Source organism: Lissotriton vulgaris, chromosome 3_1 (assembly GCF_964263255.1).
Source record: "Lissotriton vulgaris chromosome 3_1, aLisVul1.2, whole genome shotgun sequence".
NCBI lineage: Eukaryota > Metazoa > Chordata > Amphibia > Caudata > Salamandridae > Lissotriton > Lissotriton vulgaris.
Window position 1 is genome coordinate 935,251,450 of NC_141689.1, and position 22,538 is coordinate 935,273,987.

A 22,538-nucleotide genomic window follows, 5' to 3' on the forward strand; every position below is an offset into this window, starting at 1 on the left:
GAGTAAACAATCCCACAGTGCACCTCATTCCCAAAATCCAAACTGAGATACTCACCTCTCCTTGTACAGAGCCTGCATGTCCACCAAAATGTGTAGCCAAGGTAATGTGCAATCGACCCCTCTGTGGTCACTCAAAAATTGGCTCTGTGGGTATCTGTCCACCGACTGTGTTGGGCCAGCCTTACTACAGGGACAAATGCTATTCCTCTCAAAGTGTCAGCTGACATTTACTTGTGACAGGGCCAATCCCTTTGAAGTTAATTAAATTACTGGGCCCACCTGAACTGATCTTCCTGCCAGATGAAAAAAAACACCCCCTTACACACAGGCCATTGACTGTTCTCTGGGAGCAGATTACATATCTCATTACAGTCAAGCGATCGCTGGGGCAGCTGCTGGAGAGCTAATTTAAATTAGCCTCTCGAAGCTTCAGGCAGGGAAAAGGTAACTTCTAAAAGATACTTTCCCTAAATATTGATTTAGAAATTCTAATGTCACCATTGAATTACATTTCTAATAAATATTAAAAGAGTTGTTTGATTATTTTTCTACCTGATCCCAAACTCCAGATAACAGAATTAATATTTTACCACTGTGCCCTCGGCCTGGTTGCCCCCTCGCTCCCCGCCTGCTGCCTGCACCTTACCTGCTGCCTGCCTGCCTGCTGCCTATCCAACCCGGCGCCCCGGCCGCCGCAGGGCCGCCCGCCTCGATCGCTGATCCAGCCCGGCGCCCCAGCCGCCGCAGGGCCGGCCGCCTGGATTTTCGCGCCGGTTTTTGCCGCGACCCCGCCCCCCGCCTGCCGATAGGTCCACGCGCTCCACGCCTCCCTCCTGACCCGCCCTCCCAGCTCCCTTCTTATGACGCCCCCTCAGCGACCGCGCAGCAGACGCGCGCAGCGGGAGCGCCGAATGAGCGCCGAAGGTGCGCCAAAGGTAAGCCCGTCTGCACCCGTCCGTGCCTGGACCGCGCCCAGTGCCAGGACCCCTGGCCCCCGCAGATCCCAGCCCACCCGCCGGACGTACGACGCCGCCACCCTCATCGCACTCAACGACGGACGAGTCCCGGGATGCTACCGTGCCACCCCGAGACGCTCCCACGGACCCTTCTGCTGCACCGCCTGCAAGTTCACCTGCATCCGGACCTGCCTCACACCAGCACCCGCCAAGACGAACACCAGCAGCAACCACCTCAAGTGCATCCTGCTCAACACCCGCTCAGTCCACAGACACGCCATCGAACTCTGGAACCTCATCGACACCACAGCCCCTGACGTTGCCTTCCTCACGGAGACCTGGATGAACGCCTCTTCAGCGCCCGACATCGCCATCCCAGAGGGCTACAAGATCACCCGGAGGGACCGCACCGCCAACCAGATGGGAGGAGGCATCGCCATCATCCACAGGGACACCATCCGCATCACGACTTACACCGACGACATCCTGACTACCGCCGAACACCTACACTTCCAGATCCACACCGACCCGAAGACCACCCTCAGAGGCACCCTGATCTACCGACCCCCGGGACCACGCACACAATTCAGCGAGGACATCGCCGACTTCGTCAGCCCGCATGCCCTCCCCTCCGCTGACTACATCCTCCTGGGGGACCTCAACTTCCACCTGGAGAACAACAACGACGGCAACACCACCACCCTGCTCGACAACCTCGCCAACCTCGGACTCAAGCAGCTGGTGACCACCCCCACCCACCTCGCCGGACACACACTCGACGCCGTCTTCTCATCCAGCAAAGACATCACCTTCAGCCACGCCACAGGACTCCACTGGACGGACCACAGCTGCATCCACTTCACCTTCAGAAGAATGACGATCCACCACCACCAACAACAGGTCGCCCGCAGAAACTGGAGCAAGATCACAGTCGACCAGCTCGCCGCTTCCCTGAGACAGCACCCTCCCGCCAGCTCAGCGAACCCCAGCCAGGCCGCCGACAACCTCACGAAGTGGATCAGCAACTGCGCGGACGAACTCGCCCCACTGAAGACCCCGCCCAGCAGACCCGGCAGCAAGAAGGCCCCATGGTTCACCGACGAACTCAAGAGCTCGAAGAGGAACTGTCGAGCCCTCGAGAAAGCCTGGAGAAGGGAGCCAACACCGGACAACATGACCACCCTCAAGCTTGCCACCCGGAAGCACCACCAGCTGATCCGCGACACCAAGAAAATTGCATTCAAGGACCGACTGGACAACAACGCACACAACTGCAAGGAACTCTTCAACATCGTGAAAGAGCTCTCCAACCCCAACGCCGGAAACAACAACATCACCCCATCGCAAGAACTCTGCAACTCCCTCGCCTCCTACTTCCACAACAAGATCGCGGACATACACAACAGCTTCAACACCCAACCGACGAACGCCACGTCCGACTCGACCGAACCACCGCCCCCCACCACCACCCTCCGCGCCTGGACTCCTATCAGCACCGAAGACACCGTCCGCATGATGAACTCCATCCACTCCGGATCTCCGACCGACCCCTGCCCTCACCACGTCTTCAACAAGGCCGATGCTGTCATCGCACCCCACCTGCGGGACATCATCAACACCTCATTCGACACCGCCACCTTCCCTGAGAGCTGGAAGCACGCCGAACTCAGCGCTCTACTCAAGAAACCAACAGCGGACCCCACCGAACTCAAGAATTACCGCCCCATCTCGCTCCTCCCGTTTCCAGCCAAAGTCATCGAGAAGACCGTCAACAAGCAACCGGCCGCCTTCCTCGAGACGAACGGATCCCTCGACCCCTCACAGTCTGGCTTCCGAGCCAACCACAGCACCGAGACCGCCCTCATCGCTGCCACCGATGACATCCGAACCCTGATGGACAACGGAGAAACAGCGGCCCTCATCCTCCTAGACCTCTCCGCGGCCTTCGACACCGTCTGCCACCGCACCCTAGTGCAGCGCCTCTACAACGTCGGAATCCAGGAGAAGGCACTGGAATGGATCATCTCCTTCCTCGACGGAAGAACCCAGAGAGTTCGCCTACCACCGTACAAATCAAAGGCCACCGAAGTCATCTGCGGCGTACCCCAAGGATCCTCGCTGAGCCCAACCCTCTTCAACGTCTACATGAGCCCCCTCGCGGCCATCGCACGCCAATACAACCTGAACATCATCTCCTACGCCGACGATACCCAGCTGATCCTCTCCCTCACCAACGACCCCGCCGCCGCCAGAGCCAACCTTCACGAAGGAATGAAAGAGGTAGCCGAGTGGATGTCGACTAGCCGCCTGAAGCTGAACTCGGACAAGACGGAAGTCCTCATCCTGGGATCCTCGCCCTCCGCCTGGGATGACTCCTGGTGGCCCCCCGCCCTGGGAACCGCACCCAAACCGACAGACCACGCACGCAACCTGGGCTTCATCCTGGACTCCTCCCTCTCCATGACCAAGCAAGTCAACGCGTCTCCTCGTCGTGCTTCAACATCCTGCGCATGCTACGGAAAATCTTCCGGTGGATCCCCACCGAGACCAGGAAGACTGTCACCCAGGCCCTCGTCACCAGCCGACTGGACTACGGCAACGCCCTCTACGCCGGAACCACCACCAAGCTCCAGAAGAGACTCCAACGGATCCAGAATGCCTCAGCCAGACTCATCCTCGACATCCCACGACACAGCCACATCTCCGGACACCTAAGAGACCTGCACTGGCTCCCGGTCAACAAGAGAATCACCTTCCGTCTCCTTACCCACGCACGCAAAGCTCTCCACGATCAAGGCCCGAGCTACCTCAACAACCGCATCAACTTCTATGCTCCCAAACGACACCTCCGATCAGCCAGTCACGCCCTCGCCGCCGTCCCCCGCATCCGAAGAACGACAACAGGAGGAAGGTCCTTCTCCTACCTGGCCGCCAAGACCTGGAACTCCCTCCCTCCCGACCTGCGCCTGACCCAAGACCTCCTCGCCTTCAGGAAGAAGCTCAAGACCTGGCTGTTCGGGCAGTAGCAGCACCCCCCCCCCCTAGCGCCTTGAGACCCTCCGGGTAAGTAGAGCGCTCTATAAATGTCTATGATTGATTGATTGACTTTAGAACTCCCATTGGACAGCCAAGGTCTTCAACAGTGAAAATAGGTTTGTGGGGCTTGCCACTGCAGGGCAATGGTGAAATGTAATCATCTAATCAATCAAATAATCAATCAATCTTTATTCAGCTAAACATAGTTAGCTGTAGAAATTCAATACACTATAGATAAATACATACATTAAAAATCCAGATAAAATTGAAAGACAGACATCAACGATACGATATGAAGTCTAAAACAAAAGCAACCAACAGCATGACAAACTGATTCTTTGGGGAGGAACTGCAAGAAATAGATGGCCAACATTCATGAAAATCACATGATTTCAGCACTAAAATCAGATCAAATAAATAGTGGTAAACTGTTTGTAATACCCACCAAGAAGTAAAAGATACATCAACAATTGGATTGAATGATCATCACAGATAAGACATAATACCAACAACACATAAATGTATGATGACGAAGAGCGGACATTAAAAAATAGCTGACAGTATGACAAGCAAACTCATTAGGGAGAGCCTACAAAAAGTTAAGAACTGATCTCCATTGATAGAAAACATACACGACTGGAATCGGATATTGTGTGGTAAACTGTTTATATTGCACACAAAAAATAAAAAATGCAGCAAGGTCGGGATGAAAATTTCTCGCAAGTACAAGCTTAAATTATAGATATATGGTATTGACTCATTGGTAAGTATAAAAATGAACTTATAACTCCAAGCCGACATCTTGCCAAAAGATTTCACTCCCAGATGTATTTAGTTAGTGTACAAAGGGCTCCTGAAAGGGAGAAGAATGAGTAATAGCATAATCCCGATTCAAACAATTCTACATTTTCTCGTATCATCACCTCTTTTCCCAATAACATTTCTTTACCCATTTCTTATCTTGACTGAAAATGTTCGTGGGTGAGGAAAACAAGTCAGCGGTAAACTGTCTAATGTAATTGAACAAGGCTATTCGATGGTCGTGTTCACAGTTCAGCTCTATAACAACTCTGTAAAAACTGGCTTTCTCTTTTGTCCATACAGATAACCGTAGAATTAATTATACTGCCTGTTCTGCATGAATTATGAAGTGGGGGCTACTGGGAGCTAGTATTTAAATTCCCCTACACAATCTATTCTCTTCTACTTGGAGACAATCATATGGACAAAAGCCCCAAATAGGGGTCCCATGCGTTAAAAATGGAATGCGCTTATATAGCTCTATTATGACCTGAGAGCGCTTAGACCCAATGCTCTTTGCCAAAATTGGATAGTGCCCTAGCTGTCTGCGAAAATCTAATGGCCCTAGTGCGCAAACCAGAGCCCCAGTTACATTGCGAGTCAAAAGTAATATCCAAATATGGGAAGCCATACACCTTTTCTAAGAGCCTCCCTGTTAGACTAGCATCCTTGGCATTGATTCCCCAGACCTTTTGTATTCAGATCACCTATTTAACTGATTTTTGTGTTGCTGGTGTTAGGACTCTAGGCAATTTACCACTGCTACCAGTGCTAAAGTTCATGTGCTCTCTGCATAAAACATGGTAACATTGGATTATCCACAATTGGTATTTTTAATGTACTTATACGTCCTTAGTAAAGTGTGCTATATGTGCACAGGACCTGCAAATTAAATGGCACTAGGGAGCCTGCAGCACTGATTGTGCCATCTACTTAAGAATCCTTTAAAATTGTCTCATGCCTGCCACTACAGAGCCTCTTTATATAGTTTTAAACTGCCGTGCCGACCTGGCAAACTAAATCTCTTGCCAGACCCAAACCTTCCCTTTTAATACATATAAGACACCCCTATGGCAAACCTTGGACAGCCCAAGGACAGGGTGCGGTGTATTTAAAAAGTAGGACATGCACTTTGCAGTTTTAAATTTCCTATTATTGAAAACCTTACATTTGATTTTCACTACTGCAAGGCCTATCTCTCTCATAGGTTAAAATTGGGATTACCTTATTACATTTTATAAGTGCAATTCCCAAGTTTGGTGTCGCTGGAATCACAATTTAAAATCACAACTTATGGTAAATAGCAATTCTGAAAATGGCACTTAAAAAAAGTTGACATTCTCATATTTAGCCATTTGGTGCCTGCTGCCTATCTATGATTGCAAGTCTGGGTTGGGTGACAGCTGAGTTTTGTGTATTCCCTCTAGATAGCCACACAGTAAGGGAGCTTAGGTGTGGCTTGATGGGCCATTCTGGGCAGGATGCGAGGTAGGAGATGGGAACAGCCTCACACTTACACCTGAAAAGGCTGTGTCCTGTCCACACACAAAGGGCTGCTTAACCCCCTGCAGAGAGTCTGGAGCCATGGCAGGAAGGGCAGGGATTCTGTGCACTTCAAAGGCATCTCTTTGAACTGTCCCCTACTTCAAAGGCCCAGTATACGGACCGGACCTTAAACACCAATGCTTCAGTACACTTCTGGACCTGTGAAGACTCTGCCAGGAAGAAGGACTGCTATGCTACTGAAGGACTGCCACTTTGCAGGACTGCCAGACTGCTGAACTGCTGCTTTGCTGGATTCCTGCCCTGCTGTGCTGCCTTCCTGCCTGTTGTTCCCCTGCCTGAGTGAGAAGGACTGAACCTGATTAACTTGAGCCCAGAGTGACTCCAAGGGCTTGATAGCTTGCCTCCTGTTTTGAATTCTCAGGAACATCAAAGACTTCCAACTCACCTGCTTCAGTATCTGGGCTCTGCCATCTGTAAATTTGTCTTGCCAAGTGGTGTCAACCCAGTCCTGGACCCTTGGAAGTAGATCTGAAGAGCTATTCCACCAGAATCCATGCTTCTCCTTCAACGTAAAGGACTCAGAACCAGTGCATATCCACGAATGGGGAGGCATCGCTGCCATTGCAAGGATTGACTGTGATGCATCGCTCATCTTGCGGTGTATTGACTATATTTCCAATGCAAGATCGACGTGCAGCTGGAAACCAAAGCATCGCCTAACTCTGTGGATTCATCGAGGACTCATCGCCTTCTCTGCTCCTTGAATCTTGTCCTTGACATCAAGGCAAACAAGGTTGACAAAGACTTAGCTGTTAATTTAGGAAAACTGCAATGGCTCATGGGTCAGATTCATCAAGTAGGTTCTTTCCATCCAGAGATTTTAACTAGTCTTTGAAATGGAAATCAAAATTCTCCAGTCGATCAAAGTTGCAGCTGTATCCCATGCTGAATTTCAGGAGGCCGGTTGTGTTCTCGCTGGGGGCCCCCTGAAACGGATTTGCTATTGCAGAGAAGCTCCAAGCAGAAGAGATCCATTTCTTTAGCCAAGCCATTGGCAGGTTGGCATGGGTGGTGGTTGGTCTTGGTCCTCTAAAAGGTTGGAAGTTCCAAGTGTTCACTTCAAAGGCTTCTCTTTGACATCTCCCCTGCTTCAAAGGCCCAACTAGGTAGAAGTACTGGACCACAGACACCCCCACATCAGTACACTTCTGGACCTGTGAAGACTTTGCCAGGAAGTACGGCTGCTGTGCTACTGAAGAACTGCTGTTCTACTGAAGGACTGCCACTCTAATGGAATGCCTCTCTGCTGAACTGCTGTTTTGCTGGACTCCTGCCCTGCTGCCCTTCTACCTGATGTTCCCCTGCCTAGGTGGGAAGCACTGGACCTGCATCATTTGAAGCCAGCGTGACTCCAAGAGGTTGCTGGCTTGCTTCCTGTTTTGAAGTATTTGCCCCGTACTCCATCATAATCAGACTGAACGTTTGGATTTGCCCCGGTCAAGCACGACCAGATCGCCAAGGTTTTAGCTTTTTTCTATTTAGCACTACATTTCAGTTAATGCTTTAAAAATTCTTAACTCTGGTTCCACTTATTATTATTTTTTTTGTTTGAATTAAGCTCTATTATTCTAAACAGCTGTGGTCACTTTTTGTGTGATTTTTTCACTGTTTTACTGTTTAACTACTTTACACATTGCCTCTTACTTTAAGCCTGATTGGTCTGTGCTATACTGCTAGGGGATGAGCACAAATTAATTTAGGGTGTGTTTGTGAGTTACCCTGACTAGGATTATGGTTCCTGCTTGGACAGGGATCATACCTCTAACAACCAGAAGCCCATTTTCTAACTCTCTCCTTAACAAAAATAGATCTTAGTTTTGATGGTCATTCCGCACTGCCATATAATGTGATTTAGTAAAGTTTGGCTCTAGATTCAGACCATCCATAAATGTTCCAAATTACCAATCTGATTTCTGAAGTCTGAGGGGAGGGTTCAGGAAATCATGACGGCATTTGCCACATATAATAACACTGCCACCAATTGAGTTTTAACTTTGGAAGATCTCGTCCTTAGGACACTTAGTATCTGTGTAACCTGTTAACATATAATTGAAATAGAATAGGGGCAAGCACACACCTCTGCCTCACTCTCCATTTCAACTTGTGTTAGGATATTCCCCCACAGACAACATACAAAGGTTTTATGATCTTGAGGAAGGGTTTGACGAAAATTGATGTTCTTGGCCCAAGCTGATAACCTCCAGTATAGCCTAAATCATTGATCGGTTAAACCCACCAAAAGCTGAGCTGAAGTCCATGGATCCCCCAGGCTTCTCCAACGAGTAGCTCATGAGCTACTGGTAGCTCTCCTGCTACCTGTGAGTAGCTCTCCTGTGTGTAGCCCAGCCCTCTGAATTCGAAGCTTTTACATTGTTGAATTAGTATATACATACTAAAATTAAAAGTTTGAGTTCAAGACGAAAATGTGAGTATATTTAGAACTCATAATATCCCAAATATATTTAAAGCTGATATTTAAATGGTAAATCATGCAGCACTGGGAAAATAATTACTAATATTATTACCTTGGTGCCAGAGGTATTGCAGCTGTGTGGTCTTATATATTAACCTTGTAGAGGCTTTTCAACTTAACAAAGCATTATTTACATTACTGCTGGCAATCCTGCATTGAAGTGATCAAGGCTGGTAATCTTGCTTAGGGCACCCACTAATGTAGTCTGTTCTCATGTTTACAGAACTAATAATGAAAGTTGCTCGGGATGGTTTTCATTGAACATAAATAGCTCTTATTACTGAAAAGTTTGGAGACACCCTGGTTTAGAGGCCTTCCCTAAAGCTGTACTGGACAGGCACTATAATGCCAGAGGCCTCTGACCAATGCATGATTCTCTGCAGGACTAACCGTCCAACATTTCTAACAGTGGAGGCCAGTAGAGAAATCAGATGTTAGCAGCCCAGGTCTTGTCTATTGCCCTTCTTAAAAACAGGCATGAACTCAGTAGCTTTGAGCAGACAGCAAAATGTAAAGCATTATTGTTGACAGTTGCCCAAAACTCTGGCCTGGCCTCATATAAGTCCATCGGGCCCCATCCAGGCCAGGGCTTTATTGCCTATACTTTGAGCGATGCCCAAAATAACTTCCTCTAATTTTAATGGGACAATGTGAGATTTGCTACATGCAATAACAGCCCAATTAATAGCAGCTTAAGAATTTGAGCAATAGATTGATTTAAAGTGTGACACCCACTTGTCAGCTGAGATATTAGTTCCTAGGCCATCATGCTGTCTGATGAGTGGATCGAGAAATGTGACAATATTCCAGAAACCACCGTATCCCTCACTTCCCAGGCATTATTTAGCTTGTTCCATGTGCCCTTTAGAATGTCCTGCTTTCTCACTTTAACTGTCTGTTTACATTCAGCTCTTAGTAGAGGGATGTCAGCACTGTTCCTAGGAACTTTGTTAAATGCATTCCATAACCATTTAACAGTGACCCTACAGGTGCTACTAAACAATCTTGTGTCCAAGTTCTGTTGATGAGTAAATGGAATCATACGGAATTTTAAATATTTTCCCTAAGGTAACAAATGCATTACAAGATCCCCAAATAGAGCGGGTTCAATCAAAAAATGTTCCATAAATGAGGTTAGATTAATCTTAACAAAGGTTGCTAATGAATGATTAGTGTCTATTGCCTACCATTTAAGGTGGAGTCATTTATCCACCAGAGCCTGGTCCATGGGACCTGTACAATGAGACATGGAATCTTGGCCTGGGACCCTAATTGTCCTAATGTTGGGGTTCTGATCACTGAAACAGTTTTCCATGGTATCCCCATTGCAATAAATGGAAACAGAGGCTATGAGATAAAAATTAGTTGATTATGCTGCCTCTGTCGCACCCAAAGAAAGTGAGAATTTGGTTATCCACACCTCTTACAATTTCAATATTACATAGCTCATAATTTAACAACTTTCTATATAATTTTTCCCCTCTGGTGCCCATGTCTCGCTGTTGGGTCACCGGACCCTTAATTAGCCATTACATTTCTACGTGTCCCATTTTTTATTATTATGCAGCCTACCTTGTTGGCTAAAAGGCCTACGTAGGTGAGACATTAATATTTTAAAGGAAAATATTTCCCCTGGCAAAAAGGGTTAATTTGTCAGGTCAAGCTGCGGGATTAAACTGCAGCACTTAAACTACAACGGTAGGCCATAAGCCATGTTTGTCTTGTCACATCAGTGGAGGGAGCAATAAGTGCTGAAGTCCAAATGCAACTTTTAACTTTCGATGGCATAGATGTACTTTTTGAGGGGATTATAAAATGAAAAATGGCTCGAGAAAATTTGTGTAGATGAAATTTCACCAATTACAAAAGTTGTACACTTTGCAAAAAAGCATGTATAGATGAAAATACCTTAAAAACAAGGCCTGCAAAAGATATTTCGCACAAGAAGTTTTCTCTCAGTAGAAATCTCCCATAAAAACTAGGTTTGCATGAAATTTTCCTTCCTGAACCTTTCCAAAGAACAGATTATCTCAATTATAAGGTAGGAAATCAAAAGGGAGTAGGCCGGCATTGAAGGTGAGTGTCAAAGGGTAAGCAGAGGGATGGATTGAAACTCAAACTGACATAGAGATGTATGAGTGGCTGTTCTATTTAAAAAGCACAGAGTATGTGGGTGCCAAAGGGGACCTAGTAACGTAGCAAGCATGCATTTTGCGCTCACGCAAGCAAGGAAGTATAATAAAATGTAGCCATAATATTGGTGCAGTGGGCCCTTGGTGCCACTGTACCTGCTTCCCTAAGAGAGGAAGGCATCAAAAGGGGAGCAGAAGGTAGGCCAAAACAGGAGTTGGTGCAGAAGAAGGGTCTTATTTATGAGCACCTGCGTCACTTTTGCGCCAACGTTGCGTCACTTTCTGTGATGCAGCGGCGGCGTAAATATTGTGCCATTTGAGCCATATTTACAAAGTGATGCATCTAGAAAGATGCATCACTTTATAAACACCTGCACTACATTATACCTGCGTCAGGTATAATGTATGCAGGCTGGGCATTCCCCTGCAAAAAAGGGTTGTTGGAGTGGCGCAGTGAAATCGATAAGATAAGATTTCACGGCGCCACTTGTAGAACGCTAATGGCAGACTCATTGCAGACGTACGGGTGACGCAGGCCATTTCACATGGGGCTTGACCCATGTGAAAGGACACATTGCTGGAGTTGCATCTGTTTTCAGACACACCCCATCAATGCACCACTTTTGCGCCGACAGATACGTCAGTAATACTGATGTATCTGTCATTCCTCATGACATGATGCGTCATAAAGTAAATATGACGCATCCATCATGGTGCAAGGAGGGCACACAGAGAAGTGTTGCATCGCTGCTTTCATGCAGCAATGCGCCACTTCTCATAAGTGAGGCCCGCAGTATTTAACTGAGGGCGGCAAATTAAGCTACTTGGGGGAGGTTGGTGACATCCTGGAGAGACGGAGCTCATAAGGGGAGGAAGTTAGGAATTTAAGAATAGCAGGCATTTGACTAGAGGACAGGCTTGAACGAAATTTAGTCAGCCCCACAAGGGCTTTCATCCTGATAAAGAGACCCTAAAAAATAGTAGCGGATTCACTAATAGTAACAGTTAAAAAATCATAGCGCTTGGAAGTTAATTACTCGAAAAAGATACTGTTTAATAATCACACAGAGAGTGCAACATAGGTCCGAACTTGCACAAATGTACAAACACCTTCTATTGTCCAAGCTTAAAATCGCCTCTAACTGTGAACGAATCCAGCCATAAGTGATTCTGAAAGTGCACAGTTGTGTGTGTGTGGGACAAAGCGGGGTGCGTGTGTTCGCGCACATGTGTCTGTGAAAAAGAAACTTTTTCCTTGAAATAACGTAAAATGTCAAATTGCACAGATTTCCAAAATCTACTGTCGAGCACTCTATGCAGCATGGTCCATGCGCACATGCAGGGTTAGGAAATCGATTGTACATTTCCAATGTTTGTTAATACAATGTACCTATGCATATTCATTTTAGCAGGCATGCTGTATCTTTTTTTTTTATTTATTAACCTAACTCTTGTATCCTACTAATATGAGTAGGCTACAATTAAATCATGCTATTTTGCGCGTTTCTTTGTGAATACATCTCACAATCTTGATCGAGCTAATGTGAAAGGGAAAGTCGATAAATTCAGTTTGGATGTACTTCTTGAGGATGTTTGTAGGTAGATTTAAAGATCTAAATGTGACAAGATACATTCTTTTATTTTCTCAGTGTTATGTTACGTGAAAATATATCATCAAATTTATATAACACACGATGCGAAATTCATGAATAACATAATGCATTTTTGAACTTCTACATTATCTGCTCTCCATATTTCGCAATATTATACTTTACCTAACATTACATACTGGGTACGTTCATTTGAGTAAAATAAGTAGTTGCTTTTACAAACGAGAGTGCTCTTAAATAACACCTTTTAGTTTTTATCTGAGCAAAGATGTTTCACTGTAGGCTGTCTTACTTGGGCAAAAGAAAGTAAGCACCATTAAAAAGATGACAATACCTCACTACCATTCCGGTAGAAGGCAAGAAGTGCCTGGAGAAAAAAAAAATAACAACAGCTACTGATAGCATGCATGCCTCCATCCTTCAAAAATGATGCATTTTTATAATTCAGTACAGAATATCTGCTCCATACAGGTCATTAGGCCAGCTCAAGTCTTCAAAATAAGTATACAGTCCCCAGGGCAGAATGGAAGTAGAAATATATATTATCCAGAAATAATCATCTGGATTTCACTGCTTCCCTACGTAAAGTGCCAATATATTGTGCTAAATTAGACTAAATAGATGAAGACGCTGAGAAACTTTTTTAATGAATTGTAAACATATGAATACTTGGTTCGAAGTAATTCAATAAGTAACCTATCAGCTTTACGATAGCTTGCGATGTTTCTTAATTTTTTTGGACCTAATATAATGTTCTTTATGGTTGAATTACTTATACTATCAATGAGGAAAACATAATATGCAAATGGACAGGTCCTAGCATGCCTGAGCTCCAATCACACTCTTTGCTGTGACTGTCTTTCACCACACTAGTGTGCTGGTGTATTCAATACTAGGTTTTGACACACTTTCACTACATAGTAGGGTGCGGGAATGCCTCCATTCCTGACCACACATGCTTGACTATTCACGCCCATTATGTAGGATGTAAAGTATCAAATGTTTCCCAGGAAACCTGACTAAATGTCAAATCATATCGCCTCGAGACCTAACAGTGTAAGTTGCCCTTAATTAGTTTAATGAACATAACACACATTGAATAAAATAACATGACATGATATCACCATGGTCCTATGGTTGACTCTCTATCTCTGTCTGCGGTGTGCCCCCCCCCACCTCAGTTGCCAAGCTTACCACTTTGTTTTTTGTTTTTTGTTTTTTGTTGTTCTTCTTCATGTAGCTCTTTTTTGGGTTTCTTCCTTAAGTGTGTGTGCTGGTGCAATATTTGCCTTACACTCATCAGCTGTTTCCCTGTACCCCCTCTGCCTTGTTCATCCTCTTACCCTTCAAGCCTCTTGTCTGTGCAGTTCCATACAAAGCACAAAAGGAGAAGGGTTTGATTTACCTTGGCACCACTTACATTCTGTATTCCATCTTCTGTGATGGGCTGTTAATGGTGTACTGTTTAGACCGGCATTAAGGCACTGTTATGGTGTGAAGCACTGGCCCATTTGACAAAGTACATTTTGTACGGTGCACTCCTTAGGCCTCATTATGGGAGGTCTGTTGATTGGATCAGAGGAAATCCAAAGCCACTGGGCCAGAATTCAATAGCGGTGATAAATAGCATCCAACTATAAGTTTGCTCCTGGTAATGTGAAATAATAATCGAGCTTTGGTGCTAATGCTAATGCCCTGGTAATTACTGGGCATTTTTCCACTCATAATGAAGGCCTCTATGTTTTCATACCTGAAAATAAACAAAGACATGTCGCAACAAAGACTGAAGATTGTCATAATATTCTTTTTCGAATACATACATATGTATTTGTGGAAAAAGCAACTTTATATACAGTTGTACCATTAAACGTAAATGTGGCCCATTAACACTTGATTATTAGAGCAGGTACATCAATAAATGCACTCTCGCATGTTTACTACCACATCACAGCTTAACCGAGGTGGGAAAACACTGCTACACATCTCAAAGAATGCATGTTAAAAGGAATGTGGTAGGAAAATGCCCCCTTTTTGTGCTCACCCCCATTATATGCTAGGTTTTGTTCCTGGTTTTTGACTCTGCACACTAGGACACTGCTGTCCATGCTTAATATATGCACTCTGACCCCTCAAACATGTTGACATTGGCTATACTCCTGATTGGGATATTCACCTTATCTACAAGTTTCTAGTTTATGGTACAAAAATGTACCAAGGGACTGGAAGTTAAATGTCAGTAGTGGCCTGCAGCACATATTCTGCCACCAGTAAGTTGACAATGCAAAGCATGTCTCCAAGACTGGGTGTGTAGTTTTAAAACTGCTATTTTGATGTGGCAAAATAAACCCTTTGCCAGGTCTAATCTTTTCTTTTAATACTTATACGTCACTCCTAAGTTATGCCATAAATGTCCGGAGGGGAGGGTCAGTGGTATTTCAAAAGTAGGACTTGCATATTTTATGCTTTACATGTTTTGGCCGGGAATAACCTCCAAAGATGTATTTAACTGTGGCAAGGCTGGCTCTCTTACAGGCAAGCACTGGATTATCATATACCTCATAATGCACAGCTTCAGTTTGGGAGTAGCTAAAAAAAGTATTCAAGAGTCATTTTAATAGTAATTTAAAATCCAACTTAAGGGCTAAGTCAGATTTTCTATTACTCTTTTTAAAACGAAATGTTTAGAAAGTTGGCATTTTCCTTCCTAAGCTAAATGTGCCTTTGTATCAATGTCATTAGGGAGGCTTCTTGATTATATGTGAAGTGGCTCAAATATCTGAAACAAAGGGAGAGGTTTGACCTTTCCCTGCCTGACAGCATGACCATCTGGGCTGTGCACAGCACAGTAACTTCAAGGGAGGCTGGCCCTGTCACTGGTAGATGTACCTTATACCTGGGCCTGCCCCGACTCTCTTGCTAGCCATCCAGGCACGACTCTCAGTGGGAGAAGAGCTACCCTCAGAACCATTTTTGAGTGACCTCAGGGGAGGATATGCTCATTTCCCTGGCCACCTCTAGGGACGCCTTGTCCTATCCTTTTTATGAGTGGAGTTGTCAGCCCTAACTGTAGAGTTCCGCAGTTGTAAACTTACTATTAACTTATGGTTTTGAATAGCCAAAAAACTGCTTTGGCATCATTAGCTCTATGATAGAAAGAGAAGAAAGAAAAACTCCTGGGTAGCACATTCAGGTGCAAAAGGTTGGACTTGCTGATAGCTCATTGTAGTGTACGAGAGTGAGCTGAAAGCCAAAGATGACTTCTAAATGTTAACTAAAATACCTGAGCCCATATGTTTACTTCATAAAAGATGGAAAGAGTTTCATATTTATCTGAGTTAAGTTGAAGAAAAGTATTCAGCATTCAATTTTGAATGGTCCCTAAACTAAGGGGTAAAGCAGAATAGGGTTAGACAGAATCATGTACGAAATGCCCAGAGTCAATGAATAGGCAGTATGTCCAGAATACCGAAATTAAGTTTTCAAGCAGCATGTGCCCCCAGGTGTGTGAAATGTGCAATAGAATCAATGGAATTGTCAGTTCAGGATTTATGGCTTAGCCACAAGCTAAGTTCCTTACACAACGCATATAAACAGTTGATTTAACATAGGGACTCAATGAGACCTATGTATGTTATCCCTATGGAATAACCATAAGAATTTATTTATAATAAAACAACAATAAAGTGGGAAAAACAAAGAAAAAGAAAGTCAATAAAGACAGGCACATCAGTGTGACAAATAAAACACAATGGTCACCATCCACAAGTACCAATTCTCCAGTGTACAGATGTAAACAATTGAACAATCGCGTCTCGGTACTGTGTTCTAAGCTATGGTGACAATAACCATTGTTTTCATTTGTCACACTGATATGCTGTTCCCAACCGAATGTAGCACTAATTAGGAGTAATAGTGTAAACCAGTCTTGCACTTCACCTTGTCCCATAGGTATTTAAAGTCTACCTTAGTGACGTCTTATAAGTATTAAACAGGAAGGTTTAGGCCTGTTAATGTGGTTATTTTGACAGGCCACAATAAGGGTTTGTAATTCACACACATTATGCAGTTGCAGGCCTGGATATAGGTTTTGCAGTGCTACATTGGTGGCACAATAAGTGCTGGAGCCCATAGGTAGAGTTTAATTTACTGGCCCTGAGTACATGTAGTACCATATATTAAGGAGTTAACTGTACAACAAATGTGTCAATCAGGTGTATTTATATTTTAGCAAGTTTGAAAAGGAGACAACAAGCATGTAAACCACTGGTTAGCAACAGTAACGTGTGCAGAGTTCTATGGCCAACAAAAACAAGTATCAAAAGAAGGCAAAAATTGGAATGAATACCATGCAAAAGTTGGTAATTTCCAACAAGTCCCAATATACAATTAAAATTCAGTGAAGATATGGACTGATACTACATTCAAGTTCATAAGGCTTGATGCACTCTGTGAGAAAAATTCAATCAAAAGATTTAGATGGATATCAGTTGTAAAAATGAGTCATCAGATTGCCAGTGCATCAAAAGCAGAGTTGATATGGATAAGATATATTATGCACCCTCTTGTTTTCTTTTAATATAGATTTTTCATGCAGCCATTAACAAAATCTTAATTGTACCTTAAGCCAAGGTGATATACCTTATTTACACTTTCAAAATATCTTCTTCATTAGGCTCATATAATAACCTACATTTCTAACAAAGGAGGGAGGGAGAGGGAAAGTGGATTCGGTCTCTCCTGGCAAATTACATAAACAAAATAGAATCCACTCTAGTGGTGGTAGTGGTCCCTAGAATGGTAGGGAGCACACAATGTTGTGTAAAATACCCCTCACACACCAACAGGCCCCTTGGTGTCATGCTTCATCATTGGGGTCTTCGCACCCCTCTACGGGATGCGGCGTGCTACGACTCACGACTACGTAGGAGCACTTGAAGTGCACTATGTGTTGGTGTGTGTGAGGGGTTAAGTGTGAGTGGTGAGGTGGTGAAAAGTGATAGTTAAAAAATATCTGGCTCGTACGGGAAAAATAAACTTTATTAAGCCCTCGGCTGGTATCGTTAAAAAGGGTGCAGGATGAGGTTGTTACTGTGTTTTAAGGTACATCAACCTCAGAAAGTGCGTCGACATGTTTCGGAGTGTAAAAACTCCTTCTTCAGGACAAGGGAGTGCACAAACCTCCTCACCTTACTCACATGTAGTGTAGATGTCAAAGTGATTTTTTACAAAAATTCTATCTACAAAAGAATTAGGTGTAATGTTCCTAATTGTGTTTATAATACAATAGTCTGTTGCGCCCAGTTGGCGATACTAGAACAAGACCTGTAAAGATAAAAAGCATAGTAAATCATATCATCACAGTAGGGCGCAGATTCTCATCAGGAAAATAACCTGTTCAAAAACAAAGGGTAGTCTGTGACCAGGTACGGTCTAGAACCTGAAAAGAAAAAGACAAGGACACACATAGAGACAAGGACATATACATTACAATGAATAAGTCATATGCTTCTCCTTAGTGGTTGAATTATTGGAGGAAGATTAGTTTGTTCAATGCTTACTTATATATTAAGACAGGATGGCCTCATGAGCCCTGCGTGGTATTGGGGGTTGTCTTCAGGCTCAATGCGGCTACCTAAAGGACATAGGAAACTTAATTTAGGTTTTGGTTGGAACTACTCATGGGTAACGTAGACATGGTTCCCTAAGCATCAAACTCACGGTTACAGCAAACCTCGATGGGCTGTCTTCCCCTCAACGCGGCTCCGATGTTCTTCCGTGTGTTGAAGACTCGCCCCTTATATACTGCAAAGTACGCTCTTAATTACTGCTTAACTCAAAGCGGATCAAGCCCAAAAAAGGAATGTAACCCTAATTAGTTTGCCGGTTTTGCGCGGATGAGGGGCGCGTTATTCTGTCGAGTGCGAATGCGCGCGGGAGTAGTGAGAGACCCTGTTCTCTGTTGAGGTGGGCGATTTTCTGTCTGTGTCCCCATTATATGCACAGAGAAGCTTTCAGCGATCCATTGCACATAAATGCGGGTCTAATGCTCATTTATAAAGTTATACCTGTGGTATTAGCATTTATTCTTTGCCTCGAGTAGGTGTATACCAGATTCCTCTGTCCCTGCCCTCCACACACGCTCAGGGTTATGCCGCGATATCACGCATGCGCGTTAGATTAACAACAGAGAACAGGGTCTCTCGCTACTCCCGCGCGCATGCGCACTTGACAGAGGTTTAGAGTTTTAAGGTTTAGGGTAGTGTTGTGGTGTTTGTGTAGTGTATTGTCGTGTAGAGCTGGGGGCTGTGCAGGGTAGTGTAGTCTTATTGTAGGGAGAGAACTGGGGGTCAGAGGAGGGTTGGAGAATTAGTGTAGTGTCGGGGTTGTGCAGTGTAGTGTATTGTTATTTTAGTGAGAGGACTGGGTGTTGGGGAGGTACGGGCAGTGGAACTACATTAGAGATTAGGGTAGGGTAGGTTGGAGTCACTTACCTTGAAAACATTTACCATGAGTATACCTTTACCACGCATGCCTTGGCATGGACATGGCATGCATGGTAAAGGTTTACGTGTGGTAAAATGTTGCATTGTAATGGTACGTCTTGTAAATGACATTGCATAGTAATACCTGTGTTGTGAAGGCATGCGTGGCATTTCTATGCGATGTAACAAGTGCTATTCTTTTAATAATACTAACTTAAAAGCTCGACTTGTAGTATCTAATTTTTGTAGTTGCATTCTATAGTTTAATTTGATACATGTTTACCTAAAACTGAATCTGAAATGCTTCTTTTATCCAACGGTGAGTTCCCACTTCTTTGTAAGTTGAACATCCAGCAAGAAGATGCCTTTTACGCAATAGCAATTACAATTTTCCTAGTGCATTATCTAGCCATGAAGCTGGCACCTTGGTTATTGCCTAATGTTTATGATTGCAGATCTGAAAACATCGTGTTGATCTTCATATAAGGGATGTTGACAAGCTGTTTTATTTTCTTTTTCTTATTTTTATGCCCTATTCAATAAGCCATATGCTTAATAAAGCAAAGTTTCAGATTGCTGAATCTCAGCAATGTTCCAGTTTGTTCAACCCCATTTTGTATATTCCTCCCTTTATGTTTTTTTCCCTTGAAGCCACTAATAACACTGCAATATATTTCATAATAAAACCAAGTGGGTCCAGTGGTCAAAGGAAAACTTCTAAAAGAGGCGATTGTTAAATAAGCAGGGGCTGGCAACATGAAAAGACTTCCATTTAAATGTGCTGCGTCAGCTATGGGCTACAGCACTTATTGTTCCATCCACTAGTGCAACAAGGAAAACAGGGGTTCAGGCCTATCATCATAACCTGACAGCTTCAGTTTAAATTTGCAGGTATACCAGTTATAATAGATCTTTTTGACAGGTAAATACTCACTTTTAAATATTAGCAAGCCATCCCTATGTAGACCTTGTTGCCCACAAGGTAGGGGGCATGGTATTTAAAAATGAGACACGTAGAACCTTGATGTTAACATGGCCCTACAGTGACTAGGCCCTAAATCTATTTTCACATCGCGGTGCGTCCATTGGGGCGTAGGGGCGTAGCCCCACTAAGCCACACGGACCCACCGTTGCGTCGTCAAGACTCACTAAAAATATTGCAATGCTCATGATCAATCATGAATTATAAGCGGCGCTACCCGCTGCCGCTGGGAATCCAGGGCACACCCGACTTATCCGGAGTGCACAGGGGGTCTGGCCTGCTGCAGCTTGAGTGACAGTCCACACACTCAGCTACAGCAGTACTAGTGCCGTAGTGCGCAAGTGAATTTTGGGGCTGAAACTTGCCCAAGCATGCGCATAAACTACCTTCTGAAGTTCCCCTTTGAGAGAGGGACCAGGGGGTGCTGGTTTAGCCGGGCCACAGCCCCCGGGGTTACAAAGGGCGACTGGGCAAGTAGTCAGTGTGCCCCCCTAGCCAATCCTGGTGCTGCATGCACCGCCAGGATTGGCTGGTCCACCGCGCAGAAGGGCAGACAACCCATTATTGGATGCCGCGCGTGGGTGGTGGCACACTGCCTCAACCGCACTGCATAATGGCCTATCACTGTGTGACTTCATGTGAAGCCATGCAGTGATTGGCCATTTTGGGACGCGCGCGTCGCTGTGACGTCGGTTCTTCTCAATCTCTAGCCTGGGGCTCGCCTCGTGCGCAGGCAGCAGACCGTCTGACTCCCGCCTCACCGTCACGACTTTCTGTGCTGCAGCCTGTGTTGTTGTTATCGTGCTAGTGTACACACTACTTAGTACCAGGTAAGGCCACAGTGCACACAGTACATTCCTACTTGTATAGTAAGACTGTAGACAGTATCTGTACTGTGTAAATCAACTTGTTGATTTCCACATTTTGAGTAGGCCTATGTGGCCTACTGCCTCTCCAGTTCATGTGCCACTGCCAGAATGAATCCCCCCCAGGGCCCGCCATCTACACAGGCTTGCGCTGCGTGACGGTGTACACACTACACAGTTACAGTCGTGGTCCTCGTGGGGTGTAGTCTGATCCGATCCATCCTGCTCTGCTCCTGTGAAAATTAAAAGTTAGAGTGAGAGTGAATTCAAAAAATCCTCGGAGAGTGAGTGGCTCAGAGTCGTGAGTAATGAATGTCACGGTCGGTCCTCATCAGTCATCATGATCAGACAAGCAAATCCATCAAGTGCTGTCGACATCGAACATACTATCTAAAAGTTTTAAACAGATCACATATTTATTTAATTTATGTATTTGAATTTTATATAGCGCATAGCTACCCTCGGGCATCCCAGCGCTTGTCCAGAATGGAAGCAATGGCAGACAGGCAGATACAGCGGCATCAGATAGGGAAGAGATTGGTTTTCAAAAGTTTACGAAACCTAACAATACACAGCTCTGAACGCAAATTCAGAGGAAGCGCATTCCAGAGAGTGGCAGTATTAACAGAGAACCTTCTCCCACCCGTGCATGCCCGTCTGACTCTAGGAATTTGCAACAAATACTGTTGATCAGAGCGCAAAGCTCTGTTAGACTTATAGGGCACAACTAAATTCCTCAGAATGGGAGGCCCCTTATCCTGACGCGTTTTGTGCGCTATACAAAGCGACTTAAATGTAATCCTTTCCCGCACCGGGAGCCAATGCAGCGCCTTCAATGCGGGTTTGGCTGACTGCATCCTAGGCGAGCTCGTAAGAAGCCTTGCAGCCGAATTTTGAATTTGCTGAAGTTTATTCAGCGCTGCTTCAGGGGAGCCCAGGAAGATGGCGTTACAGTAATCTAACCTAGATACAATAAGCCCCTGAATAAGCAGCTTCTTCGATGTCAACGGAAGAAGGGGCAAAACTTTCCGAGCTGCACGGAGGAGCCCAAAGCAGACTCCTGCCGTTTGTTTTGCCTGGGTCCTAAAGGAGAGGTCCTGCTCTAACCAAACCCCAAGACTCTTAATCTCCTCTTTAGGACTGGGGAGGTCGCCTAGACAACTGGGCCAAACAGTCGCGGGGAGTGAGGGTCCTTTATGCCCTAGCAGCATCTGTCAGCTGGGATAGAGCCACCACCAGCTGAGTATCGTCAGCATAGCTGACGATTTTAAAACCAAAAGGGGCCACCACATCCTCCAGTGGGGGCCATATACACATTGAATAATGTGGGGCTTATGGATGAGCCCTGTGGCACACCACACTGGAAGGGGATGGATGTCGACCGTTCACTGCCTTCCCAGACCTGGTACGACCAGTCGCTAAGAAATGACGTAAGCCATTTCAAAGCCGCACCTGTAACCCCCAACTCTGACAGCCGATGGATCAACACTTGATGGTTAACAGTGTCGAAAGCCGCACTGAGGTCCAGGAGGATCACTGCCACTGACCCTCCTGAGTCCAAAATGCTCCTTGCTTCTTCCACGACTGCCAGCAGGGCGGTGTCAGTGCCCTGACCTGGCCGAAATCCAGTTTGC